Raw genomic sequence first — 22,827 nt, forward strand, 5'->3', positions numbered from 1 at the left:
TGTATTCTCTACTGTTTTATTCTACAAATCGAGGGCAGTGGAGAAATGACATAAAAAGTGGATTTAATTCTGAGATCTAAGTTTGACTGCATGTACATAGCATATGGTGTGCATGTGTATGCATGTGTGCATACGTGTGTGTATGTGTGTATGTATGTGTGTCTGTATGCATGTGTGTGCATGTGTGTGGTGTGTGTGTGTGTGTGTGTGTGTGTGTGTGTGTGTGGTGTATGTGTGACAGTTCTCTCATTAGTGTTGAAGTAAATGTCTGTGACGGGAGGCAAAGACTATTTGTCCACTTAAAATGTATGGTGTCTTTATATTTGAGAGACACGTCTGTGACATTCAGAAAAGGCACTGCCATTTTATTGGCACACCCATGACATGGCTGATTACATTCACCTTCACAACAGAACAGCAGAAAGGTCAACTGACCCCATCAGCCCTCCCTTCACTGCAGAACAAAGACAAGCACACTCCAGGACACTATGCCACCAACCTGGTCAGAGTTGTTTAATGACCTTCTTCCACCGAGTCCCCATGTGGCCACAGCACCAGGAAGGAAGGCTGGGCCTCCTCAGAGGTGACACTCTCTTTGCACTTCAGCACTCGCCTTGGTGACCCTGGCTTTAGAAGCTGTCAGAGAGCAGGATGCTTCTCTCTTCCCCAGACAGCCGTGGAAGGTTTTAGCTTCAGCTGCAGTTTTTACCTCTGGGTCGCATTACTGTGAAATCCAAGCCTTTATTTCTTTGGGGGAAGAGGCAGAAGATACAAGGTGCCAGGGGAGGGAGGTGACCCTCCTCCAAGGTGATTCCTCCTGACTCCAGATGGCTACTACTCAGCTCCCTCCGTCCTGCCCGCTAGCTGCTGGACCAGCATCAGCATCCGCAAAGAGAGCAGAGCAGGGGCCGGGCTGGGCACTGGGGACCAGCTGTAATCCTGAGGTGAGTGAGTCTCATTCCAGCAAAGCTTTCAGGTATAGATTTAGAACTACATGGCTAGTCTCATCGAACCTTTGGAAATTTTGTTGGTAAAAGACAGATGGGTGGTGATATACAAAGACTACCACAGGGGACAAATCACATAAAGGACCTTTCTTTAATTAAAAAAAAAACCCACAATCAAGAGAGAGCATAGGTGAAAATCACTTACTATATAAGCCCAATGAGCTGAATTAAAATCCCCAGAAGCCACTTAAAACCCAGAGGTGGCAGCCCAGGCACCTGTAATGGCAGCATGCACCTGTAATGGCAGCATGCACCTGTAATGGCAGCATGCACCTGTAATGGCAGCATGCACCTGTAACAGCAGCATGCATCTGTAATGGCAGCATGCACCTGTAACAGCAGCATGCATCTGTAATGGCAGCATGCACCTGTGACAGCAGCATGTACTTGTAACAGCAGCATGCACCTGTAGTGGCAGCATGCACCTGTAATGGCAGCATGCACCTGTAATGGCAGCATGCACCTGTAATGGCAGCATGCACTGTAACGGCAGCATGCACCTGTAATGGCAGCATGCACCTGTAACAGCAGCATGCACCTGTGACAGCAGCATGTACTTGTAATGGCAGCATTACTCGACTAGTGATGGCAGAGACAGGCTAGCTAGCCAGGCTAATACACTGGTGAAGAGACTCTGTCTCAAAGGAGGTAGAAAGATGAGGAGTAAAGTCAGAGGTTGTCCTCTAACCTGTTCATGTGTACCAATGGCAGCTATAGGTCCAGCTACATACAATGAAACATATACATTCATGCTTTACACACACACATAAACACACACACACACACACACACACACACACACACACACACACACGTGCGCACACATACACCGAAACCAATCCTAAAATATCATGTTATGTCCGCATGACAGAGTAAAAACTGGAAAGATATAAAATTCGCTGCTGGGAGAGTGTGGTGAAATTGGCACATCTTGTGTATTTGCCATTGCTGGAGATCTTACAAATATCACGACTATTCATAAAGCAGGAAAGAAAATCCCGTGTAACCAGCCCCAAGCAGAGGTTCTAACAATGGACCTGTGGTTTTCTCTTAGGAATTAACCTGTACAACAACATACCACAAACAAAACGCTACACATGTTACTTCCTGCAGAGCTCCTGTGCCAGCCAGGGAAGCGCCAGCCAGCCAGGGAGATGGCAACACCAGCGAAGTAGGTGCTTGGGACTCTCCCGTAAGACAGGGGCTTGGCTTATGTCACTGAATATAGTACCTGGAACTCTGTTCTGAGGGAGAAGTCCTGGCTGCCATGAACAAGTGAGAGAGGCCAGGAGGCTGGCTAAAAGTTCACAGAATTCTACAGGGTCAGGGTGAGAAGAGAACCTGTGCTTTCAGGCTTTAGGGAGCATAGAGTGTCCATGTCTCTGCTTTACAACATAGGACCTCCTGGGACTTCCAAAGGAGAAGCTCTGAGTCACTAAAATGATCAAGTATGTGCACACAGAGCATTGTTCAATACAGCACTGTGTACATATGGCACCGTGTTCATACAGCATTGTGCACATAGAGTACTGTGTACATAGAACATCATGCAAATGCGGCATTGTGCACATTTATATTATGAAAAGTATAAGGATGGTTAACTTAAATATTCTCTTCATCTATCTCTCCATCCATCCATCCATCCATCCATCCATCCATCCATCCATCCATCCATCCATCCATTTAACTGTTTCTTTGTGTGTGTGTGTGTGTGTGTACATGTACATGTGTGCATGCCTTTGTGTCTATGTGGAGGTCAGAACACAACTTTTAGGAGAAGCCTCTTTTCTTCTATCACATGGTTCCCAGGGACCAGACTCAGGTCACCAGGCTGGATGAGAAGTGCCCTTACCTGGCCACCTTCCCCAGTCCTGGGATGGCACATCTTGAAGCACTGAAAAGTGCCTGAAGAGTACAATGAGGGGCTTCTACAGAGAAGTCACTAAGGCGGGGGAGACGCCCTGAGGCTAGGGATCTGTGTGAAATAAAGGAAAGCAAAGGCAGAAAGCCTGAAGTATAGGGATGCTCACTCTCTCACTGCTTCCGGTCAGCCATGCTGTGAACTAGTCTGTCCTACCACTCTCCTGTCACCATGGGCCAAATCCTATGAAACCATGGGCAAGGTAACCATTTCCCCTCTGGCTGTGCATGTCAGGCATTCTGTCACAGCCGTGAGAGAGCTAACTATACCACAGGAAAACAGGCACCACCCTACCATCTTCTCTCCCACCCCTCCTCTTCCCCTTCTTCTGCGCTCCCCATTCTTGGTTCTCCTTCCTCCTCTTTCTCTCTCATTTATATGAACTAACGGGCATCAAAAATGAGAACAGTGGCTGCCTCCAGCAGGTAAACTGCACTTTTAAATTCCGTTATTTTCAGTTCTGCTGGGCTCTCTGGGAAAAGTCCCACTTTCATATGCCTTTCTCCCAACGCCCACACAAGGCTGTGCATCTCACGACCACCTACCATGAGGTCACCAGGGCTGGGGTGGTTCAGGAAGCTGGCTTTACCCAGCTCTGTACAGCGCAGCTAATATTTGGACCCTGGCCATCAGACCACAACCTTCCACACTCTAGGCCATGCATTCCCAGCCAAACTTTAGATTCTTAGTCAATGTAAGATACGTCATGGTGTGCGTGGTAAGAATGTGGTGAGAGGTGAGTGATCCTGTCTCACTGGATGGAAAAGCCAAAGCAGAAACAGAAGCACTGTCTTTCAACTCCTGCAGTGAGAGAGAGAGTGGGGGGATGGGGAAGGAGAAGGGGGAGGGGGAAGGCAGAAGGGAGGGGGAGGGGGAGAGAGAGGGGGAAAGATACATGATGATGACTTCTCTCCTAAATTTGGATGCTTCCCCAAACACTCGCTTACCTACACCTACTGTCCTTTCTCTCTGTGGACATTTAATACCTCCAGATGCTGATCCTGGACATGGAGCCTGCTGAGGCAGCTTAAGTCAATGCTGTGTTTTTCCCTGGAGTTTACTTTTAAACATGCACAGCAGAAACCATGCCCTTTGCACAACTAGGCATGCTTGAAGGACTTAGGCTGGTAAGCAAACAAGGGCTGATTTATAAAAAGAAAGACCCATCGGTCTGAGAGAGAACCCAGAGAAAAGACAATTCCTTTAACTCCACATCTACAACTCAGTATAAAAATGCTCCAATACGAAGATATAAAAGTTAAGAAATAAATCCTAGCCTGATCTTTGAGGTGATTCTGATCACAAATGCCAGGAGATTAGAACATCCTTTGCATGGCCATCCTGTTTGCTTGGAACCGACTCCAAGGGAACAATCCACATATTTAAAACCTCTATGCAAGGCTGACGGTGTAGTTCAGTGGTGCGGCATGCTTACACGTGTGAGGCCATGGGTTTGATGCCTAGCCTTCAAAAAGGAAACTAAATAAAAATGGGCCAGGGGAATGGCTCAGTGGGTAAGCATATGGGCTCTTCAAGCAAGAGGACCTGAGTTCAAATTGCCAGCACCCGCTGGAAAAAAATCCAGGCATGGGGCTGATGAGATGGCTCAGTGGTACAGAGCACTAGCTGTTCTTCCCGAGGATCTGAGTTCACTTCTCAGGACCCACGTGGCAACACAAGAAGTTATAATTCCAGTTCCAGGGTCTCTGACGCCCTCTTCTGGTTTCTGTGAGTACCAGGCATACATGTGGCACACGAACATGTGTTCAGGAAAAATGCTCATAAGATAAAATAAAATAAAATAAAATAAGATACCCAGGTGTAGCTGTGAAAACCTGCAACCTAGCCCTGGGTAAGGTAGAGATAGTTAGATCTTGAGAGCTCAGGGACAGCTAGCCTAGCTGAGGCAGCAAGCTTCTGGCTTAGAGAAAGCCTGTCTCAGAGCATGCTCCTGTTCATGGCACACACACATGCTCGCGCGCACACACACACACACACACACACACACACACACACACAGACCACACACACACAGACCACACCATGCACACACATACCACACACACACACACCACACACCACACACACCACATACACACACCACACCATACACACACACACAGACCACACCATACACACACATGCACACACACCATACACACACCACACACACCACACACACACACCACACTATACACACACACACCACACAGACCACACCATACACCACACACACACACCACACCATACACACACCACACACACCACACACACACCATACACACACCACACACACCACACCACACACACACACACCACACCATACACACACATACACCACACACCACACACACATCACACACACCACACACACATACCACACACACCACACATACCACATATACCACACACACCACACACACACACCACACCATACACACACACAGACCACACCATACACACACCACACAGACCACACCACACACACACACACACCACACACACCACACACACACCACACCATACACACACATACACCACACACACCACATACACATCACACACACACCACACACACATACCACACACATACCGCACACACCACACCATACACACACCACACCATACACACACACACCACACACACCACACACACACACACACACACACACAGACCACACCATACACACACACACACACCACACACAACACACACACACCACACCATACATACACAGGCACACACACACCACACACACACACCACACCATACACACACACACACACACCACACACACCACACACACACCACACCATACATACACAGGCACACACACACCACACACACACACCACACCACACACACACACACACACACACCACACACAGACCACACACACATACACACACACACACACACACACACACACACGAAGCATGTACATGAACATGCTCATCAGTGCGTGTTCTGATGCCTGTGACAACTGAAATACGTGACTGTGGACCATTCCATCACACAGCGTGCACGGAGCAGACAAGACGACCATTTCTCAAGGTGGTCGTTCTGTGGATGAATCTCAGGTCATCTCTGTAAAACTCTCTTCTCTAATTTCGAGTTACTTCTCTGTTATGACTAAGTGTCAATGCTTCTTGGAGTACGCTTTTCCAGTTAATACAGTCAGTTTCCTAACAGAAGCCAACTTCTTTACTACAAAGGTAGGCCCAAACGAAGGAATTAAAAAACAAACACAAAAAACAAAAGGAAACAGTAAGACAAGACACCAAGGCGGTTCCTGTAATGTCTGCTGAGAACTCTGCTAGGTAAAACATGGAGTAACAGAAGTGCAGCTGTCAGAATGGGGTTCAAGCCCCAGGTTTGCCTCTTACAGCTTCCCAGGGGCTGGCAAGCATTTAGGGTCTTCGAATCTCCCCCTTTTTTAGAATGAAACCCATGAACGATTGGGCCACATATTCCTTATAAGTCAATAAAAAGAACAGATGTGTGCACAAAGGGACACAGGCCCCTTCTCCCGCTCTCGTCCCTGTGAGGTAGTAGTGTGTGTTTGCATTTCCTCAATGGACCCCAGGTTTCCTTCCTTCTCTCCCCATCCTTTCCCTGCTGGCCAACATTCTCCTCTGTCCAGAACCCACCACAGATGGGACTCCCCAAGAGAACAGTCATGGACTTTCCCTCTTGGCTTCCTTCTCCTTCCTCTGTCTGCATGTGGTCTGACCCAGATCCTGTCCCCTTGGGAGATTGTCTGTCCCTGAGACCAGGCCCCAGTCATTCACTGCTGCAGGTGTAGAGCGATTTGTACTCACACAGCCCCACCGAAAGCTTCGTCAGCATTCTTTGCTGGCTGCGGCAGTGCTTCTCAACCTGTGGGTTTCGACCCCTTTGTGGGGGTCAAATGAGGTGGCCTAAGCCCGTCGGAAAACACAGACATTTACATTACAATTCATAACAGTAGCAAAATTACTGAATAACAAAAATAAATTTATGGTTGGTGGTCACCACAACATAAGAAGTGTATTAAAGGGTCACAGATTTAAGACGGTTGAGAACCAACTACATTTGGACATACATGTGTCCTGGCCCAGGGTCACAGGAGTCTCCCAGTGAAGGGCTAGAATGATCTACTCGGGGCCTTTCTGGAATTTCCTTTCCAAGAACAGCTTCACTGCCTCCCAAATCCCCATTTCCCCTCTGTTCCTCAAATCAGGCTGTTTCAGAATATTGTTTATTGGACTCACATCAGATAAAAAATCTGCACGATTTCAAGGTAATATTCTGGGGATTTCCAGTTCACACAAGGATCTGAAACTTAAGCATATTCTTAGGAGTACACGGCTGCAGACATATAAAAGGAAGGAGACCCCGAGATAGCTTCAGAGAGGAACAGAAGAGTGGGGTCACCAAACCACACACACCCTCGATCCCACCCCTGTCCCTGTCATTGCTCCCACCCCTCCCCCTGTCATTGCTCCCACTCCTCCTCCTGTCATTGCTCCCACCCCTCCCCCTGCCATTAGTGCTCCTCCTGGGGCCCCTGGTATGCTTCTATTACCTCTTTTCTTTAGCAACCAAAGCAGAGGGACTGGTAGAGCCTGGCTATCTCAGAGGCTCTGTGGTCAGGGTCAAGAGAGTGAAGGTGTGGGCAGTGTTTAGCACATTGCCTGACCCTTGCTGGACTCTGCAGAATGCAATGCCATTGTCATTACCTAAAGTGGAATTTTAAGTTAGAAAACTTTGAAAGAAACTGTGAAGTCTGAGATTCTTATATTCTCTAGCCTCCTGGGACCAGGCGATGACAGTTCAATGGATAAATTGGTAGTTTTTGGTGTTTAACTTGGAGTCAGATTGAGTCAACAAACAGGTCCCGCATAGCACAAGACGGTGCTGAGGAGCAGAAGATGAATTAAGCTCCCTAAGTGTTCACTCCAGACAGGTCTGTGTGAGCCTCCGCACAGACAGGCACTGCCTGGCATACTGCTGAAACTCAATAAACATCCAAGCCTGCTGTGTCAGCACGTGCCTGTGATCCCAGCACCTAGAAGGTTGAGATAGGAAGGCTGTGACTTCAAGTCTGCTCTGGGAGGTAGCGTAAGATGCAGTCCTGCCCCCACCCACGGGAAAAAGGCCCTGCCAAGGGAAAACAACAACCACTTCTCCAAACATGCTAAAGGCAGAAACAGAACACCCCAACCACTTACGTGGACAGTGTCCTTCTCTTAAAATTGCTGCTTAAGGTTACCAAAGCAAATAAACACCAGGAAGAAAGACAGAGGAACTATAGATCAGTGAAAAAAAGTAACAAAATGGCACCAGTATAATGTGTTTGAGTAATCTTTTTATTGTCTACATATGTATATATATATATATGTCTGCATACCTGCATATATACACATATATCCATATATATATACACACATGATACACACATACACACACACACTACCATATGTAGACATTGTGTGTGTGTGTGTGTGTGTGTGTGTGTGTGTGTCCGTGTCCAGAAGGGAGCAGTTGATCCTCAGAAACAGGAGTCAGAGGTGGATGTGAGCCACCTGTTGGGTGCTGGGAAGAGAACCCCGGTCCTTTGGAAGAGGTGCAAGTGCTCTCAATTACTCAGCCATTTCCCCAGTCCGAGAGGAAAGCTTTACCACTCATAATTACTTTCAACCTGAATGGATTAACATTTCCAGTCAAAAAGTAGAGAAAGTCCCAAGTAAGAAAAAATAGGCCATGCTGTGCTGCCCGTGCACAGACCGAAAGTGAAAGGACAAGAGTATTCCTTGTGATCAGGGACTAAAAGGAGACGTTCACTGTCGGAGCGGAGGCAGAGAGCAGGGAGAGCCAGAGCAGGTAGAGGACAGCAGCAGAGCAAGGTCCTCTCAATCAACTGAGCAAGGCTCACATGAGCTCACCGAGGCCAGAGCAGCAGGCACAGGGCCGACACGGGTCTGCACCAGGTCCTCTGACTTCCAGCTTGGTACCACTGTGGGACTCCTGAGTGTGTGTACAAGGGTCTCTGACTCTCCTGCTTGCTCTTGGTTGCCCTTTTCTCCTACATGTCCAACTTGGATTTGAAAGCTTCTCTCCATCTTATTATACTTAGTTTGTCTGTTTGGTTGTTATCTCATGGAAGCCTGCTCTTCTCTAATGAGACAGAGAGAGGGGGGTCTGGATGGAAAGGGATGTGGGGGAGGAACTGGGAGGAGTATAAGGAGGGGAAACTGTAATCAGGATAGATCATATGAGAAAAGAGCCTGTTTTCAACAAAAAGGGGACAATAAAGAAATGTCCTTATATTAGACAAATATATGTTAGTAAAAATGTGTCCTAAGAAATGAAGAAGGTCATTACACAATGATCAAACGGTCAATTTAAGAGGACTTAATAGCTATATGCTCCTATACACATATACATATACATACACATACACACACATGCACATATGCATGTATCTGACATCACAAGTATGAACAGAAGAGAAAAATAACTAAGAACGTAACAATAGTCACCATCTTTGCTACCCTAGTTTCTACTATGAATGATTCAGACAGAAAATCAAAAGGGAGACCACGGACTTGAACAGCATCAGGCTGAATGGAGCAGACAGGTCCATGCAAAGTTGTCATCTGACAAGAGGGACCATGTCCTCAGGTGCAGGTGGACATTATCCAGAACAAAGCGTACAGTAGGCTGAAACGAAGACTTAACACATCCAGGAAGACTGGAACCACACCAAGTATGGTGACAGCTCAGTCTCAGGAGCACATACTACTCTTGCAGGGGACCTGAGTTTGTTCCCAGTACCCATGTTGGGTGACCCAGAACTGCCTGTGACTCCAAACCCTCTGGCCTCCACAGGCTCTGGATTCATGTGCACATACATGTGTGTGCACACGTGCATACTTAACAACAATAAAAATAAATCTTAGAAATAAACAAGAATAAATTGTGCATTAATGAGTGAACAGGCAGAGTGAGATTGAAACAGTAACAACAGCAGCAACAGCAACAACAACAACAATTCCCCAAAGAAAACCCTAGGACTAGGTGTCCACAGGAGGGAATTTTATCAAGGTGGAAGAATTGGTGACAGTCCTTCCCAAACTATCCCAAACACTGAAGGGGATGGAAAATTTCAAATTCATTTTAAGAGACTAGTCTACCAGGATCATATAAGGACATTGTAAGGAAAAGAAAAGTGCAGGAGCTCACTGTCCCGAGATCTTGGAATTAGCATTGCCCTCAACCTCCATCAGAGAATGGTGGTTAATGCCAAGACTCACGACTGGTCAAAGCTCTGTGAACAAGTAACGAGTAGTCAGCCTTAAGTGCGACACTTCTCTCTCCCCTCCCAAGGCTCAGGATATTGGGTTAGAAAGAATGGATGGTGGGGAAGAGAGACACTAAATGTCACCTTGCAAGCATGACATGGCTGTGGAACTCGAGAAAGTGCAATTGTCTCCAGGGTCTGCAGAAGACTGAGGCCTGAAACATTTGGTCACAGATGGGGCAGGAATTCACAGGTCCCCTTGCTCAGGGAAGCAAAGGCCAGAAGCAGGCTGTTAAAAGAGAGCAACTCATTGTTTCTCGTGATGTTGTCACAGGTGAATTACTCAAAACTCAGTGACTAGTTTCACACCTGTGGGATGGCCCTGGTTAAGCCCAGAGGGTCCCCCAGCAATAATGCAAACAAGGGATTCCTTCCAACAAGGGATGGAAGTAGGTTGGAACCTGGCGAGAGGAAGGGCGCCAACAGAGCGGGAAGAGGATAAAAGAGAGTAACAGATGACTAGAATATTAAATGCATTTATATATAATATGTATATAATTATCTACGTATAAAGTTGTCAAAGAATAAATTAATAAAAAGGGGAAATACAGGTCAATAAACGGGGTGAATGTTAAGTGCAAACATCCTCAACCAAATACTTGCAAACTAAGTTCAACAGCACATAAAAAGATCATACGCCATGACTAAGTGGGGGTGAGATTTTTTTCCTTGGGTGCAAGAGTGACTCAACATATGCCAAACAATGACTGTGACACACGTTAACAGATCATCTCAGTGGACACATCTAAACCATCAGTAGTCAATGTAGTTTCGTGACAAAAAAAACAAAAACAAAAACAAAAACTGTCAACAAGGTATAGACACAAAGGTTCTCAACACAATAAAGTCCATACATGGTAGGGCCACAATTTTCATCATGGTGAATCATTAAAGCTAATAAAAGGTCATCCAGAAGTGAAAGGATACAAGATAACATACAAGAATCCCCAGCATTTCTACACAATAACATGGAAAATCAGAAAAATTAATCCAAAAAACACTCCCATTTACACAGAAATACTCAGTAACAAATTTAACCAAGATGTTGCATGACAAAATCTTTTCTGGGGAGATACAAAACAAAAATCTACTTACCCCAGAGAGGGACCCTGTGACAGACTGAAGTACGGCTATTATCAAAGTCCAACTTGGTGAACCACTGAGTTTTTTTGGGGTTACTTACAGGAACATGGGTGAAGGGTTATTTATAGGAGGAGATATAGGAGGAAAAATGGCTCAAAAACAGTTGCATCGTCAAAGCCCACCCCAGCATGAGTGATGGCTTACAAAATTTGGGAACCTGGAGCTCACTGCACAGCCTGCGGGCAGCTCAATGGGTTGGAGAGTGTGCTTTTTAGGGGCCTCAGTTTGTCTTAACCTCTTCCAGGTAACTCAGTTGGTTTCTGTTTCTTCCAGACTACTGCTTTGGTCTCAGGGTCTTTGCAGCTCAGCTTCCTTCTATCTATAGGAGACTCTCAGCCTTTTATTATTTATTCTTAAAGTGAGGGGGCCTAGTGAATTTGGTCAGTTTCAGGGACTTCCTGAAAGTGTTTTGAGTTGTGTACTTTACTGCTTAAGGACTTTTCCTGCAGTCTGAAATATCTCAATGTCAGAGATACCTGTCACATAACAGAAGGAATCAAAAGACCTACTGCAAATTGGATGAAAGAAATCAAAGATTCAAATAAATGGAATGGTATGCCATATTGTTAGAGTGGAAGAATTAATACTGTAAAAATTTCTAGACTATTCAAAGTGTCTTTCCAATTCAATGCAACTTCTATCAAAATCCAGCAGCATTTGATTCAAGAATAGAAAACAAAACAAAGCAACAGCAACAACAAAACCTCCTAAAGCAAACTGGAACCACAACTCCACAAACGGCTAAAAGTATGAAAGACAAAACGGAAAACACCACACATGCTGTTTACAAACAACACAACAAAGCTGCAGTAATCAAAACAGTATGTGTCCATCATTCACATAGACAGACAGGAGAAACCGTGTAGAGAGCCCAGGAGAAAACCCACACATATACAATCAGCTAATTTCTGAGAAAGCACCCAGAGTGCACAGAGACAGGATAATCCCTTTAAGAGTGTGTGTTGGAAAAACTGAATATGCAATTACAAAGAGAGTGAGGATGGATCTTTACATTACATAATATCTCAAATTCAACTTGACATAGATTAAAGACTTAAAGGTCAGACCTGAAACTCATGGGAGAGGCATGGGGAAAAGCCTGGGCATTTATAGTCAGTGATAACACAGACAAGTTGAAAAGGCAGATGAGACAGGGGTAGAAATTAATGGGAGGGTCGAACTTCAGTACAGCATTGCCTGTGTTTCTGTCTTGTCCGATCTTGTTGGAGGAAGTGTGTCGTCCTGAGAGGTGGACTACACGGTTTCAAAAACCTACATTAGACCCAGTTCTCTCTGTGTTTCTGGACCAGGATGTGACTCTCAACTATTTCTCCAATACCACGCCTGCCTGACTGCAGCCATTTTCTCTGCCACAATATTCCTTGGATGATGATGATGATGATGATGATGATGATGATGGTGGTGGTGGTGGTGGTGGTGGTGGTGGTGGTGGTGACGATGATGGACTAAGTCTCTGAAACTGTAAGCACCCTCCTGACACACCAAAATGTTTTCTTTTATAAGAGTTGTCATGGTCATGGTGTATTTTCACAGCAAAAAAACAGTGACTAAGACACTAATCATCAGAGCAAGTTCTCTGTCTCAAAAAAAGCACATATTTTCCATAAAGTCCATAATCACAATCAACTTAATTTAGCTATTGTTCTTGTTTCTATCATCAAACACCCACAATTTAAGGGAGAAAGGGCTTACAGTTTGGAGGGATGCAACCCATCATTGTGGGGAGGGCATGGCAGCAGGAGCATAAAGTGGCTGCTACCATTGTGTCCATATTAGGAAACAGAGAGCAGATAGCGATTGCAGTCACCACAGTGGCCCACTTCCTCCAGAGAGACACCATCTCCTAATGGTTCTACAACCTTCCAAGCAAATCTATAAACTGGGGGCCAAGTGGTTAAATAGTCTTCGGGGGACCTTTTACATTCAAAGTATAATACAACTATTAGTTGTAAAATTATATTAGTCATTTTTTACTGAAAAATCTAAGGAAAGGGGAATAAACTTACAACCTCATCATGTTAGATAGTAAACTTTCTCATCAAATATCTGTAAAGCTAGGAACATACTCCATCCATGGATATGATTGGTATTTGTCTCCATAGAGTGATACATATAGGTTTCCAATGTTTATTGACCCCCCCCCATGTGGGTGAATTTAAAGTAACTCCTCACTCTTGATTTCCTTTCATGTAAAAACCACAAGGCCATCTCCACATTGTTTTGCAAGTGCTCTTTCCAGATGAAGAAAGTTAGCTCTCTGCTAATGTGTAGAACCAGTGTGTTCTGACAGTTTTCACACAGAAAACTGCTCTGAATCTAATCAGTTCTAACTGTACAGAGTACTTATTTTTCTCTATGATGCCTAGGTTTTGTGTTATGCTTTGAGAAAAAGGCATCATTTCAAAATCATTTTAATTTGGTAACTTTCCTAGACTTCAGTTAGCTTAATCTTATACCTGCTTATTTGATTCCTCTAAGATCGACTTTTGTGCAGAATTGAGGAAACAACATAGTGTCCTATGCTACTACCAAACAAACCCAGCAAAGCAAAAGTAGTGTATATCCTGACCCACTTCAGAGCTGGTCTTTGACCCCTGTCTTTCTCTGGTCCTCTGGTTCCTGTCTTTCTCTGGTCCTCTGTTTTTTTCTTTCTCTGGTCCTCTGGTTCCTGTCTTTCTCTGGTTCTTCCTTTCTAGATTTCAACGTGTCTCATGGTATCATTGTAGAAAGCTATATGAGTTCTCTCCTCTTCATCCCAACCCTTCACCATTTTAATTTTTCTGGCAATTTATTCTCATGGTTTTATTTTTTGAGATTAAATTTAGTATATATTTTTTCATGTCTGTTTATATTTTAATTGCTCTTGCCCTGAATTGCAATACCAATTTATAGGGAACTTGACAATATTAAAAGAATAATGACAACACTTGTGTGTGTTTGTTGAATTGGTGGACAAATACAAAATGAGACACGAATGCAAAGATAAATCTTCCATGACCCAGTACTCATTATTCAGTATAATTTTTGATACATTTAATAAAGAGTATGTTTTAAAGAGTGAATTAATTGTATCAAGTTGAAGGAATATGATTTGAAAAGGGATCAATGATATTAAGCCATCCTAAGTATGATAATATTTGATTGATTTAAATAGTCTTTATGTACAGAGTTTAAATCTTCCTTTGGTAAGCTCTTTTATTTATTTTAATTTTATATTTGGAAATTTGTTTAGTGAGGCAGGTTTTTAAAAACCAGACCTTTTTCTTTCTTTTCTTTTATCTCATGAACATTTCAGTTTCTGTGCTCTTGTGGAATTGACAGGGCATCCTATGTGTTAACAAGACACACTGTCTTCAGGAGGGTTGCTTCAAAACACATTAAGAAAGGGTCAAAAGGCCCCTTGAATTGATGAGCAAGGAGTATAAAGGGAGGACTCCCGTAGGGTATCTAACCCACTCGTCCACTGTCTGACTCGATACGAGAAGTGCATACTGAACACATGCTGGGTTCTGGGGCACAGCTTAGTCATAGGGCACACTTGCTGTGCTGTGCTCAAGGTCCTACACTTTTAATTTTTCACACAGCAAATTGGGGAAAAAAACAGTTTGGGAACAAACACTATAGTCTGGCCTATAGGAAATGGGCAAGACCAAATATTGTTGAAGTTTGGAGGCAATAGAACACACATTCTTAGAGGCAATTTGGCAACCTCTGTCTGATTTTGGAGAGCATATGCCCTTTGTCACAACATTTTGGAATTGTTGTATATATAGTCTCATTAACATGCAAACATAAAGTTAGAATTATTTCCTATAGTAAAAATTAGGAATAGCTCAATGTCTGCTGACAAAAGATTGCCTATATAAAGTGTGATACATCTATTCTGTAGAATACTATACAGTTGTCAAAGAGAAAACACATATACAAATATATAAAAGAAACAGGTGAATCCAGACAAGCATTTACAATTAACCATATTCTGTATAAAAGAAGAAAATAAGAATCTACATCTGTTTTACTTGTTTGCCTAAAAGCAAATTCTGGAAGAAGGAAAACTAAGAGTTAAAGACTTATCCTTAAGGTATTAGAATCATGTGATCATATTACATATTCAAACAAGTAAGTTATGAAGTATTGTCAGGCAGTGCCTAGTGGTGCTTTGGTCAGTGATGGCCGACATTGCCAATGGGGGGCCATGAGATGATGTAGCTGAAGAAGCCCCATGGAGCTGTGTTAACGTTGATGGTAATACATTGCTCACATGTCTGTGGTGATGCAGGCATGGATGAACCTCCTGCAAAGCACAGGACAGCATCATGCTCGGTGACGGGAAAGATGAGGGGCTGCTTCATATACCTACAGCCCTGTCTACTACATCCTTACAGTACAATCACGTCTACACAAAACCTATGTAAACGATTTGCTTTATCAGCAGCAGCCCTGTAGGTCTCATGTTTATTGTGTTAATGTCTCACATATATATGTGTGTGTGTATGTGTGGGATATATAAACATACATTTAAATTTATGTAGATAAAATATAACTCCGTATATCTATATATATGCATGCTCTCTACTATACACCTATGTATGCTCTCTCTATATATAGATGTATTCTCTCTCTCTCTCTCTCTCTATATATATATATATATATGTATATATATATATATATATATATATATATATACATGGAGAGAGATACCATCAATCTACATATGTATTCAGCTATGGCATTTGTGTTTATCTGCATAGGAACAAAATTGCCTAGCAGGCATTTCTCAAATGTGTGGCAGTCCTGAGGGAATCTAGACCATGTTGTAAAGGAAAAATACAATGCCATGTGCTCTTTCTTCCCTCCACATCTTCACAGATCCACACCCTCAAGTTCCAACAACAAAAGCAAGTCCAGCTAACTTTGACCAACAACAATTTGGTCGTCCACCTTCCTAAGCTGAAAGCAGGGATGCAGCACAGGCCAAGATCAGGGTTTTAGGGTGCAGCTGCCTGAGATGGACCAACCCTAGCCTGTGGTTGTCATAGTAGTTCCCCAGTACAGACTTCCTTCCTTAGAGTAAATGCTGGATGGATGGCAGTAATGTGCATGCTCTCTGCCTGTCTGTCTGTTTCTTTGTCTCTATCGCTATGTGTCTGTTTCTCTCTGTGTTTCTATTTTTCTATCTCCATCTCTCTATGTATCCCTGATTTTCCCTCTGTCTCTGTCTCTCTATCTCTCTGTGGCTCTGTGTCTGTCTTTTTGTCTCTCTCTCTGTCTGTCTGTCTCTCTGTCTCTCAGTCTCTCAGTCTCTCTGTCTGTCTGTCTCTCTGTCTCTCAGTCTCTCTTTCTCTCTTTCTCTCTCTCTCTCTCTCTCTCTCTCTCTCACACACACACACACACACACACACACACACACACACACACTGATTATTAAACTGAAGCACACTCCAAGACTCCTTAGTAACCACAAATATCCCAAGAATTCCCCGGCTCTGCTCTCAAGGCCTGAAGCCTGCCACCCTGACTCAGAGCCTTCCTTCTGGATCTTTCTATGACCTGCATCCAGGGTGAACAGCCCGAGGCTGCACATTTGAGACAACATCCCTTGCAAACAAATGAGAGCAAAACAGGGCAAGGAGGAAGAAAAATGGTGCTTCTTTCTCCTTAGGGATTTGTTTAAGGAATAAAAAACAAGAGAAAGGAATGTCATCTTAGGTCCAATTTAGAAAAAGAAACCTCAGATAGCTTGTCTTGGCAACTTCCTAAAGCCACCATGTATCTAATTAAATTTGTAGAAATTATTATGGCAGGTAACAAAGACAGGGAGTTTTAGTTTTCCTGGGATTTTGGGGGATGAGAGAATGCAAGCTTATTTTATGAGGTGGCAAGCTTCAAAAGGAAAAGATGAGTGTCATCAATCTCCTCAAGTATTACTATTATCTTAGATTCTGAGGTGGTTCACACCTTTAATTACAGCATTGGGAAGCCAGAAGCAGGCAGATCTTTGTGAGTTGCCACCCTGTCTCAAAAATAAATAAATAAATAAATAAATAAATAAATAAATAAAAATAGCCAAAGCAAAAGAATTCACATTTTCCTAACAACCTGAGTTCAACCCTCAGGACCAACAGGGTGGAAGTTGAGAACGGACTCAGACAAGTTGTTGTCTAACCTCCAAATATGCCATGGCACATGTATCCATACTCATACACAGGATAATAAATTTGATCAAAAAGATTTAAATGAAATTACCTAAGACTACCATGGCATCATATTAGCATAAGAAGAGGACTGGAAGTCATGGCACATGGGTTAGGGAAGGCTAGGAGTGCTCTGAGGCCTGAGTTCACATGGAGAACAGTCAGCCCTTGGGCCTGAGTTCACATGGAGACATGAGCAGCTGATGGGGATAGTGTCTGTGCAGGGCAGGGTCTGGCTGGAGCTCAGTGTATGGATTTCTTGGTATAGCCTGTTGTTACTGCTCCAGATAGGGTGGGGGAAGTGTACGCTAGTCACTGAAATGAGGGAGTTCTGGGCTCTTTTTTTTTTTTTTCGGAGCTGGGGACTGAACCCAGGGCCTTGCGCTTGCTAGGCAAGCGCTCTACCACTGAGCTAAATCCCCAACCCCAAGTTCTGGGCTCTTATGGTAAAAGTTGCTGTCAGCAAATGTCCCCCCATCCCAGGGGACAGGCTGAGTCAGCACTTGAGCTTCCCCACATAGTGTCTCAGGGCCAGCTCTCCAGCATCTCAGAGGCCTATCTCTATCCAGAACCACTGTTAGAAAAACAAACAAAAACAACAAAACAAAACCAGAGAAGCCTGACAGTAGAGAAGCAGGTATGGTACAGAGTGGAAGTGACCGCTGGAGGGGACCTCTGAGATCTGGACGGTCAGGCAGATGCTCAGCAGTCAAGTCAAGGAGACAAGCAGGAAAGAGACACGGAGGGTGCCATCTCCATATGTGCTCAAGGTGAGGCCAGGATTGCCCTTCCACACCAATATCTGCAGGTACTCAACCTGTTTTATAAAATGACGAAGCTCGTGCACATGCCCCTAAGGACAGGCACCCACAGATTACAGATGACATTTAGCACTATGGAAGCCTAAGCTAACAAGTGCTCTATGGGAAGACTGAGGTCTCAAAGCAGTGCACACAGAGGTCTTTTTTTTCACACATATTTTTGATACTCCGTTGAATGCACAGGTAGGGCGGTGGATCAATAAGAAGTGGGCTCTTTTTATCAAAATAAATCTATAATAAAAAATTTAAAAAGTGGGGGTGTAGGGGCAGCTCAGTGATAAAGAGTTCTAGGGGTTAGGGATTTAGCTCAGTGGTAGAGCGCTTGCCTAGCAAGCGTAAGGCCCTGGGTTCGATCCCCAGCTCCGAAAAAAAAAAAGAAAGAAAAAAATAAAAGAGTTCTAGCTGCTCTTACAGAGGATCTGATGCCCTCTCCTGTCCTCTCAAGGGCACCAGGTTGCACATGGTACACAGACATACATGCAGACAAGACACATATACATAAAATTAAATAAACAAATTCTCAAAAAAATCAAATAAAAATGTAAAGGAATTCAAGAAGTGTCTCATCTAAGAATATAATTAAATCAGTGAGAGCAATTCCCAAATTGAAGAAGACAAGCTCTCGAAAATGGCAGCACACTGGGCAAGAAATTGGAGAAGGAAGTGGGAAATGTAGGAAAAGAAAGAAGAATGTAAAATATAAAGAATGGAGAGAGAGAAAAGCCAAGTCAGTTCTGTTAAAAGAACAATGAAATAATATCTTAAGGAAAGACAGACTGGCCAAAATTGAGACACGGAAGCCAAGGGGTGGGATAGAGGGAGGTGTGCGAGCACAAGACACCATGAGCAGCAGCTGGAACAAGACAGAGCATGCACCGAAGGATAAAAGATAAATAAATAAAATCATGAGGCTAGTCAAGAAAAATGAGGCTTCTTAGAGAGGCCCTTAGTTTCAGCTCACAGATAGGGAAAGGACAACCTGGACCCTGAAGGCCTTGTCAGGTAAGAAAGCAAGGTCCCTATTTGACAGATGGTTTATGCCAAATACAGAGGAAGCAACCCAAGGGACCTACAAGCCAAAGAGGAACAACTTAGCTCACAGTGATACTGAGAGGTAAAGCCCTCATTGGTTGCCCGTGAAGGGTAAACAGGAGTTGACTCATGCTGGAACAAATGGGCAAGGGCCGTGCGTCAGTCCTGACGTTCCCCCACAGCTGTAACCAAAGGAACCACAGGTTCCTGGTGGACAGAGAAGATGCTCATTTAAAGATGTCTTTCTGCTCATCACTGAAGAAGGCTTTAAGTACTCTCTCCTCTTGTCGAGACAGGATCTCATGTAGCCCAGGGGGCTGACTTCAATTCACTTCATAGTCCAGGTGACCTTGAACTTCTAGTCTTCCTGCCTTTGACTCCTGAGTGCTGGGGTTGTGGGTGTTTGTCCTCACACCTGGTTTTGTGAGGAACTGGGGATCAAAGGCAGGACTTCCCACCACTAGGTGTGAACTGGAAAACCCATCAGGACCTTAGTAATGAGTAGCAAGTTGACACCAGTTAAAATCTTTGGGGAAAAATATCTAAATATCAAAGAGAGACGCCAGACATTCTTTGACTCCTGAGACAAAGTAGGAGGGACAGGCACAGACCACTTGGTGCTCTTGCCTACAAATCTCCCTGAATCTATCCAGCTCTCCAGGTCCAAAGCAACCATGGGGAAGAGGAGAACATGTCAGGCCACATACAAGAGTGCAAAGCCAAGATCCAGACAATGGGAACTGCCAAGGGTTGTGTGGCTTTATCAGCAAGGAAACTGCATGGGAAACAGAAATGAGGGAGAAAACAGAAAGAGTCTTGGACAGTGTTGATCCACAGGACACAGAGACAATGATCCAGCCAGCTGAACCGGAGAACGACACTTAAAAGGAGTAAACAGACAACGAGGCACACACGAGTATTGATTAGATAATATTAATGGATTCTTTACATGTTTAAAGCATGCATATGATGCGCTGTGAATGCTCTTAGACTTCTGAAGGTGTAAATCTGTGTGTAAGTCCCAGTCATCTGGAGAGAGGTGGAAGAACATTCGTGGATCAAGACGGGCCAAGTGTAAATTAGCTGAAGCCATGTGGCAGACACAATGGAGTTTATTATGTTAGTCTCTTTCATTTTGTGATGTGCTCAAAACTTCCACAACATACACACACACACACACACACACACACACACACACACACACACACACACATACAATTAAAGGAAGATAGAGCATAAAGTGTCGCACAGGCTAAAGGTTTATGGATGAGAAAGCCATCACTGTGAATTCAAACCTAAGGAAGTATGGCTCCTCCTGTCCAAATACTAGCCAGGCCCAACTCTGCTTAGCTGCTGAGATAAGATGAGAACAGAAAGTGTCAGGGCAGTGTGCAGTAGACAGGGCCTGTGGTTTCTGAGCTTAAAAAATAACAAGGGGAAGCAAGCATCTGTCAGTTCCTTGGAAGAAGAGGAAACTAGAAGACAGGCAGGGGGTTGGGAAAATGGGAGGCAAGGTTTTTGTTGTATTTTCTTTTAAGACATTTGAATTTTATGTCTAGAGTAACAAAAACATTTGTAGGAATGCTGAGGTCACTATGCTAAAACATTGGAAAACTATGTAGACAAAATCAAATCAAGAAACAGAAGGTCGGGGCTGGAGAGATGGCTCAGTGGTTTAGAGCACCAACTGCTCTTCCAGAGGTCCTGAGTTCAATTCCCAGCACCCACATGGTGGCTCACAACTATCTGTAATGGGATCTGATGCCCTCTTCTGGTGTGCATGAAGACAATGTACTCATATATACTCATATAAACAAATCCTTAAAAAGTAGATGGTCTAAGCACACCTATAAATAAAGAGAAGCAATGGTTAAAAACAATCTGCTTTTTAAAAAAAAGTCCAAATAGCAACGTCATAGATGCCTAAGTAGGCAAAATATTATACGCGTCTTTCCTTAGAGAATGTAAAAGGCACAGTCAGCCCTTGGCATCTGCAGGGATTGGGTCCAGGCTCTTCTGGATGGCAAAACACACAGATGTGACAGCCTTTATGCCAAGTGTCATACAGTATTTACATAGAACCCATGCACGTCCTCCTGTATACTTTAAATCTTCTGAAAATGACGTACGGTAATTAAAAATAAATACCATATAAAAAGTTGTCGTATTAAAGATAGCCACCAACTTTCTGCCCTTTCTCCTGGGTGGAAATGAAGCCTATTTCCTATGAAGGCTCGATCTGACCTTGCTTTTTGGCTTGTTTAACTGGTGGGAGATGGCCAAAGTGATACCTGCCCCAGTTCTGGACTCGAGCCTTCTGAAAGCCTAGATGCTTCTACAGCTGAACTCCAGAACTTTCAACCCCAGACTGTGAAGACTGGGGCTGTGTGACTGGGTGACAACTGTACATGTTAAAGAGGACGAAGTCACACAGAGAGGCATTGGGGGAGCAAACACATGGGTAAAGCAAGAAGAAACACTCAGCTGAGCCCCTGCCCCAGACAAACCTAGGCAATTGCAGAGTGCATATTGTTATCAGGGTGATTAGTTCTTGCTTGATGTGATTCCTCCCTGGATTCTAAGCATTGGGAAGACATTTCTGGTTTCCTAAGCCAGGTTCATACCTGGCTTTGACATGCGGTGCATACATTCTCAAAGGTATGAGGGCTAGGCACATCATTCTCTGTTGTTTTTAGTATGTTCAACACATGACGGTCAACCAGGAACATCTGAGAGCTGATGCCATCTATTTGTGTGTTTTAAATAAAAATCTCAGTGCCAATTACAGACGGCTTCCCTACGAGTTACTGGTCAGGGAGCTTCTACGGGTACCTGAAACAACACAAGTTCTTACCATTGCTCCTGGGCACCCATCGTAACTACACGGTAGGAACCCACAGCTGGAGACACCAACACATTTTGGCTTCAGGATGCAAAGAAATGAGTCTTGAACCTACCAGGAAACTCTTCCTGACGAGTAGCTTTCCCAGTGTTGGAAGGCACTGTGCGGGCTGCTGGGGAGAAAAGCCGTCCATGCTCCTACTCATAGCTGGACCCTTCCTTCACTCTACACCACTAACCTACCAGGCAAGGCTTGCCTTTTGGTACAACAGCAATATGACTGTTTCTGGGGGTAACCAACTGTCTTAGTCAGGGTTTCTATTCCTGCACAAACATCACGACCAAGAAGCAAGTTGGGGAGGAAAGGGTTTATTCAGCTTACACCTCCACATTGCTGTTCATCACCAAAGGAAGTCAGGACTGGAACTCAAGCAGGTCAGGAAGCAGGAGCTGATGCAGAGGCCATGGAGGGAGGTTACTTACTGGCTTGGTTCCCCTGGC

General features: G+C 44.2%; 1 protein-coding gene and 1 non-coding gene across 4 annotated transcripts in view; one reads left to right on the forward strand and one right to left on the reverse strand.

The window, feature by feature from the left end:
- Positions 1–22,827, reverse strand: part of Lrrk1 (leucine-rich repeat kinase 1) — a 134,647-nt gene that overhangs the window by 97,200 nt on the left and 14,620 nt on the right.
- Positions 14,361–14,486, forward strand: LOC120100464 (small nucleolar RNA SNORA40). Its single transcript, XR_015656029.1, has one exon. It is a non-coding gene; the product is annotated as a small nucleolar RNA SNORA40 (small nucleolar RNA).

The sequence above is a fragment of the Rattus norvegicus genome, chromosome 1, assembly GCF_021556685.1.
Source record: "Rattus norvegicus strain SHRSP/BbbUtx chromosome 1, alternate assembly SHRSP_T2T, whole genome shotgun sequence".
Classification (NCBI taxonomy): domain Eukaryota; kingdom Metazoa; phylum Chordata; class Mammalia; order Rodentia; family Muridae; genus Rattus; species Rattus norvegicus.